We start from the raw sequence: 6,307 nt of genomic DNA on the forward strand, positions 1-6,307 counted from the left end.
TAATAAGCAGGCATATACAGAGAATGAAGGCTACTGCTAAGCTTGTAAGCCGCCCTGAGTCTTCGGAGAAGGGCGGGATATAAATGTAATAAAAATAAAATAAAATAAATAAATTAAAGTGCCCATGGCACAAACAACTGAGCCTTGCATTAACGGTCATGGGAATATGTTTATAGCAGGTGCTCTTGGCGTAAAGTAAATTATGGAGTAATTTTATTTTAGGGCTGGCTGGGATTTAAACACCACCCAAAGAAAACAACCAGAAGGCCTCTCTAGGAAAGTCTGCAAAAATTTCTCTTCTCTATTTCTGATAACCCTATCTGGATCCCATTCCATCTTCTCTCACCCCAGTACATATGCTCTCCGCTGATTACACTGAGACTAAGTAATCTTCTTTGAATGTTAGCTACAGACTTGCAGCAAGACACAGTAAGGTTTTTTATCCCTGTGATTTCCTCCCCATCCCTGACATTGTCACATTATTTTGGAACCCAGGATGATTTCCTGAATGCTCCCTCCTTTATTTGATCTTTTTCAAATCTTTTACATTGCATCATCACCACCCAACTTGTCAGGAATGAGGCCAGGGCTTTTTTTCTCATAGAACGCTCAGAATGGAGTTCCGGCACCTTTTTTGGATGGAACCTTGTAGGGTAGGCAAGGCAGATTGTGTGACATGTGGGAGTTCCGGCACCTTTTTCTTTTACAAAAAAAGCACTGAATGAGGCTATCAACAAAATAAAAACTGCTTTTCTTTCCTCTTCCCTGTGCTTTAGGATTGGGATGCACAACTTTTTTTGGGGGGAGGGGGAACAAAGGCAACATTTGACCTTTTATGGGTATACTGGGAGGCACGATGTAGGAGGTGACCAGGCTGAACCTGAAGGAGGGGTCAAATGCATCATCAGTCACAAGTCCCTTCACACCCACGAGAGATCTAAGTCCAGCCCACCTTGAATTCCATGACTGACTCTTATCTCTGCCAATTTGCTTTGATGGTTAGTAGTCCAAATTCTTGTAAAGAGCATTAGCATACGATAAACCTATATTTGTTTAGCTGTTTGGATTCTCAATTTCCTGCACTTGACACACACACTAACTTATGGGCCTGGCCAGGACAAAGTGGTGGGTGATGCCCAGCCATATTTAGAAGAACTGATGGTACTCATTTATTAATTAACTTTCCTTATTTTTCAGATTAAAAACTACAATTTGAGCAGCCCAGGATTTTGAGAGGGGGGGAACAGGTCACAAAGAACTATGGACTGTGAAACATTGCATGAATCCTTCAAAGAACTATCCTGCCTCTTTCTAATATTGGCCGGCTCCCACACAATATGTCCCTAGCAGTCTTGTGCAAATAAAGGGGGGAAAAATCTATTTCATTTTGATATGTGTGTGTATTAAATAAATTAATATATTAAATAAATTAATATATTAACAATAGGAATTTTGTTGCTTAACCTTAGCAACTTGAACATGTATGGACTTCAGCTCCCAGAATTCCCTGGCCAGAATGCTGGGGGAAAGTTCTGGGAATTGAAGTCCACATGTCTTCAATTTGTTAAGGGTAAAAAATACTACTCTAGAATGAAAAGATAATTTTCATAACTAAGGACCTTCTTAATTCAGCTGTGTTCCTCTATTCTTGGGCCTGCTTGGGGTATAACTCCTATCCTGCTGCTAGGTTTTCTTTTATATTTATTTTTAGGGTTTTAGTTTTAGTTCTAGCCACCTCCTGACTTGGCTCCAGATTTATATCCCTAAATGCAATTCAGCTTCAACAGTAGGATGAACAGTGGATTATTAGAAGTGTTGAAGATTACTATTGCTACCAACTTGCAAAAAAAAGATCAGCACTGAAAGTGCTATCATGCAATAGAATAGAGAAAGAGATGACAAATCTTTTGGGCACATTTGTGTTAAAAATTCAGAAAATGCCAAACCTGGCTCTGCTGGCATGTCATCTCTCCCCCGAACAAAAATGAAACAATTCTCTACCCCCCCCCCACCTTTCTCTAGGCCAGGGATCCCCAACCCCCAGTCTGTGGACCAGCACTAGGCCGTGGCATGCCAGAAATCGGTCCGTGCAAACAAGCAAAGCCCCATCCGCAGGATGCAGACAGCACACGAAACCACACCCCTTCGGTCCATGGAAAAACCTCTCTCCATGGAACCAGTCTCTGATGCCCAAAAGGTTTGGGGGGGCATCCTCAACAAAGACACTTGGTGGCTGCAGTGAAATTGGGCCTAAAGTAAGAGTCCAAAGCCTGGTAGTTTTAATTGCCATGTCACCACTGCCTTCAAAAGACATGAGCCTTGGGGAACATCAGGATTGCCCCCTCCCAGCCCAGCCCTCCCCAGGACCCCTCCCACATATTGCTCATCTTCAGATGGTGTTCTTCTTCTGTTGACAGGCCCCTACAGCCTACATGAGGCTACTCCAGGTCAGTTGAGGCCTCTGTTCTTAAAACAGCTTCAGAGAACACTCTTCTGAGGCCTGCAGAAACTGGGTGAAAGAATGCACCATTTTTGCGCGACTGCCAGAGGCTCTGACACCCGCAAAAAACCACACTCCATTCTTGCCTGGTCACTGCAGCCTCCAAAGTTCACACAAGAATACAGCATACTTTGAAGAGTAGCTATTGTCAGGTGTTGATGAACTTGGAACCCAAATACTGTGGCATTTCACCTTTGACATGTGTGTTATAGGCTCGTCATCACGGATCAGTTTTTGTAGGCAAACTTCCTACCAAACTGGCAAATTCCAGATGTGTTGGAACTAGAACTCCCAAAATTTTCAGCCAGCATAGACATGCAGTTCCAATACATATTAAAGGCATCTGATTGCAGAAGGCTGGGTCACGCACACTGAAGAAAGGAACTGCAATATTGTCAATGCAATGTGACACAAATAGACACAAGCAGGATTACAGTTTAAAACTCCCAATTTGCAATCCGCCTCTTATAATCTGTCCTGTTCATCTTGGACAGATGTATAAACTATTTGAATGGGAAGACAAGAATATCACAAACTACTGCCAAAATAAAAAGATATGTTCTGTTCTGGTTTCTGTCAAACCTGGGCTAGCTGTTATTGGAGAAGATCAAGCGAACTTTCCATTTACTCCCATCGTTTTATTTTTCAGGTGCTCCATTAAATCCTTCACTATACCATTCTTTATTTACACAAAATAAATAGAATTAGTGTAACAAGAATTCATATAAATCCAAAGGGTTGAGTAGTTGCTAGAGTGGGAAAGAAGAAAATATACAAAAATGTGTTAGTGATACCATGCATAGCAAAGTTGTTAAAAGGTTAAATATCAGTCACTGAGCACTGTTTTTATGATTCATGATCTGAGTCTCTCTTCATAGCTCATTGTTTGTGAATTCAGAAGAATTAGTTGTTTATTTCAGCCCACAAGCTTACATTTAATAGAGTGCATCTATCCCTCACAGTAATACCTTAAACTTAAATACTTAAATCTTCTCATAATCCGAGTCATTCCTTCTAGATGGCAGATTCCACTTTTAATGGGTCTGTATTAGACATGAAGCCATAGATACGCATTCAGACACTGTTTATTCCCAGTTTTGTAGAAAGAGAAGGGAGAGTTTCTATCTTCAGTAACCAAAAAGAATCAGAGAGAAAAAAGGATGAAATGTTTGCAGTCTCTTCACTCTTAGCATTTCCCTTCTAGTTGGGCCCACTGGCTCTCATCAGAAAAATTCAGGGTTGGGAGCAAATTGCGTGCGGCCTGCCTGTGGCAAACGGATTGTCCTGCGTTTCTCTTCCACATACTGCTTTACTGTTAAAAACAGAGGTCACTGCATCTGCTCAACAACTTTAAGGGTTTAGTACTAGCGACAAAGTGTTCAATAGGGCAGGGATAAAATGTATGTGTGAAGCAATGTATAATACAGCGTACACTGTTTCTTTTTTTTTTTATTGAAAAGTTTTAACATACAATTTTTCCCTTAAAAAATCCCCCCTCCCCCCCTTCTCCCTCCCCCCCTTCCTCTCCCCCCTCCCCCCCTCCCCCCCCACTTCCCAGAGCTAAATACAAGGTATATATATAAAAAAACAATCATAAACAACCATATACTAACAACCATAAACTCTAACATCTATCACTCTCTAGCTTATATAGGATAAAACAAACCTTAGTAATATTAAATATATATAAATATATATATAAAAAACTAATATAGAAAAAAAAACAAAGAAAGAAGACTTATTCAAATATAAAACTTCTTAACCCTATACTTATTCTGAATAAACTCAAGCCATTTTCTCCCTTCCATAATATAGCGTTCCTGCGAGTAATCTTTCAAATAGGCCGAAATCTTCACCATTTCGACCAGGTCAGAAACCTTTAAAATCCACTCTTCTATGGCCGGCAGTTCCTCTTTCCAGTACTATCCTATCAAAAGTCTTGCTGCCGTAATTAAATTCAACATCAACTTAGTATATTCCATCAGACTTTTATCCAAAAAGCCTTAACCTTTTTACAAGTCTACCATATATAAAAATATGAAAATATATTACGTCTTTATCACCGCACCTTCAACATTTAGGCTAATAATTCAGATACATGCTTAGCTTTTTAAAATCTAAATACCATCTATAAAACATTTTGTAAAAATTCTCTCTTAGATTTCAAACTTATATAAATTTTACATTCCTCACCCAAATCTTTTCCCACCTCCCACTACTTGGCTGTAAGTACGTTGTGAAAGTTCCATAGACTTCTGCTGATCTTGTTCTTTTATCTTTTTTGATCGTTTTAAAGCAGCACGCGTCACCCTCTGTTCTCTGGGATCATCCAAAAGTGTTATAACTTGATCTCCTCCAGCACCATTCTCCTCTGTCTGTCCATCTTCAGCCTCTTGATATTCTCCTTCTCCAGATCCCTTTGCAGCTTCCAGAAGTGTTAATGGGGTTGCTTTTAAAACATTATTGTAAAAATCACGCGCTTGCATCACAGTAACCAGACGGTACCTTTTACCTTCATGCATCACCATCAACCCAGCTGGAATCTCCCATCTGAACCTTATATCTCGTTGCTTGAGCTCTTGCACAAGAAATGTAAAATCCTTCCTTCTCCTTAAAATCTTTGGAGGAATTTCTTTTAGAACCAGAACTTCTTGATCAGCAATCACAACTTTAGTATCATAGGCAGCTTGTATAACTTCATCTCTAATTTCCCTTTTTGCAAAATAAACCACCACATCTCTAGGCAACTTTCTCTGTCTAGCAATCCATGAGTTCACACGATACACTTTATCCATGCCTCCTTTTATTTCAGATGCTGGCTGATTCAATACCACTTCGAGAGCCTCAGAAACCAGCTGCTTTAGATCTTCCTTAATATTCTCCTTTAAACCTCTGATTCTAATGGCAAACTGCATCTGGAAATATTGAGCAAGACTCAATTCTCTATCCATTTTGTCTCTTAAATCTTCATTCTCCAATACTTTTGCTTCTAATATGGCATTCTTTTGAGTCGAATCTTTGACTTTTTCATCCAAATCTTCCACACATTCAGCCACTTTATACACTGAAGACAAAATGTCTACCTTCATCACCCTGTACTTCTGTTCCATCCTCTCCTCCATTCTCTCCTCCAACTTCTTCAATTTCTCCTCCATCTGTGCAAATTTATCACCCATTGATTCCAAAATTGATTCCAAAATTACCTGGGTATGTTTTTCAAGAGCATCTTGTAAGTCCTTCGATGTCACTACATCAGGAGGATGCAATGCCTGCAATGATGATTGTTGCACCGGGGAAGTTCCAGCACTCCGAAGAGTTTTTGGGGGAGGTTTAGCCGCCATCTTTTACTTTCAATTGTGACGCACTTTCACTTAGAGTTTAAAAAGTCCATCAAGCTCGAGAGTAGAATAAAATAATCCTCTTCACCTTTTCCTCTTGTACCGCTCTGCCTGCTCTTTTTATTCCATAGTCCTTCCTTCAGGCAGGGGTGGTCGCAGACGCCTGGCTCTGCTCCATAAAGTCAGGAGCAGAGGCGCTGGCCAGCTGGGAGCGACCCAGGCTACGGGGGAGTTCGATCCTTCGGCCGCCCAAGCTGCAAGCTCAGGCGGCCCCGGAGAACTCAACCCCTACCTGGGGCCTCACCCCCTCCTCTTCTCCCGAGGAGGGGGCTTCAAATTCGCCCGAACAGCTGATCGGCGCTGTTTCGGGCAAAAATCACTCAGCTGAGCCGCGGGCAGCCCGGGAAGGCTGTCTCCGTCGCCGCGCAGCCACCGGAAGTCCCCAGCGTACACTGTTTCATCAAGCAAT

The sequence above is a fragment of the Vipera berus genome (genome assembly GCF_964194415.1).
Source record: "Vipera berus genome assembly, chromosome: 2".
Taxonomy (NCBI): Eukaryota; Metazoa; Chordata; class Lepidosauria; order Squamata; family Viperidae; genus Vipera; species Vipera berus.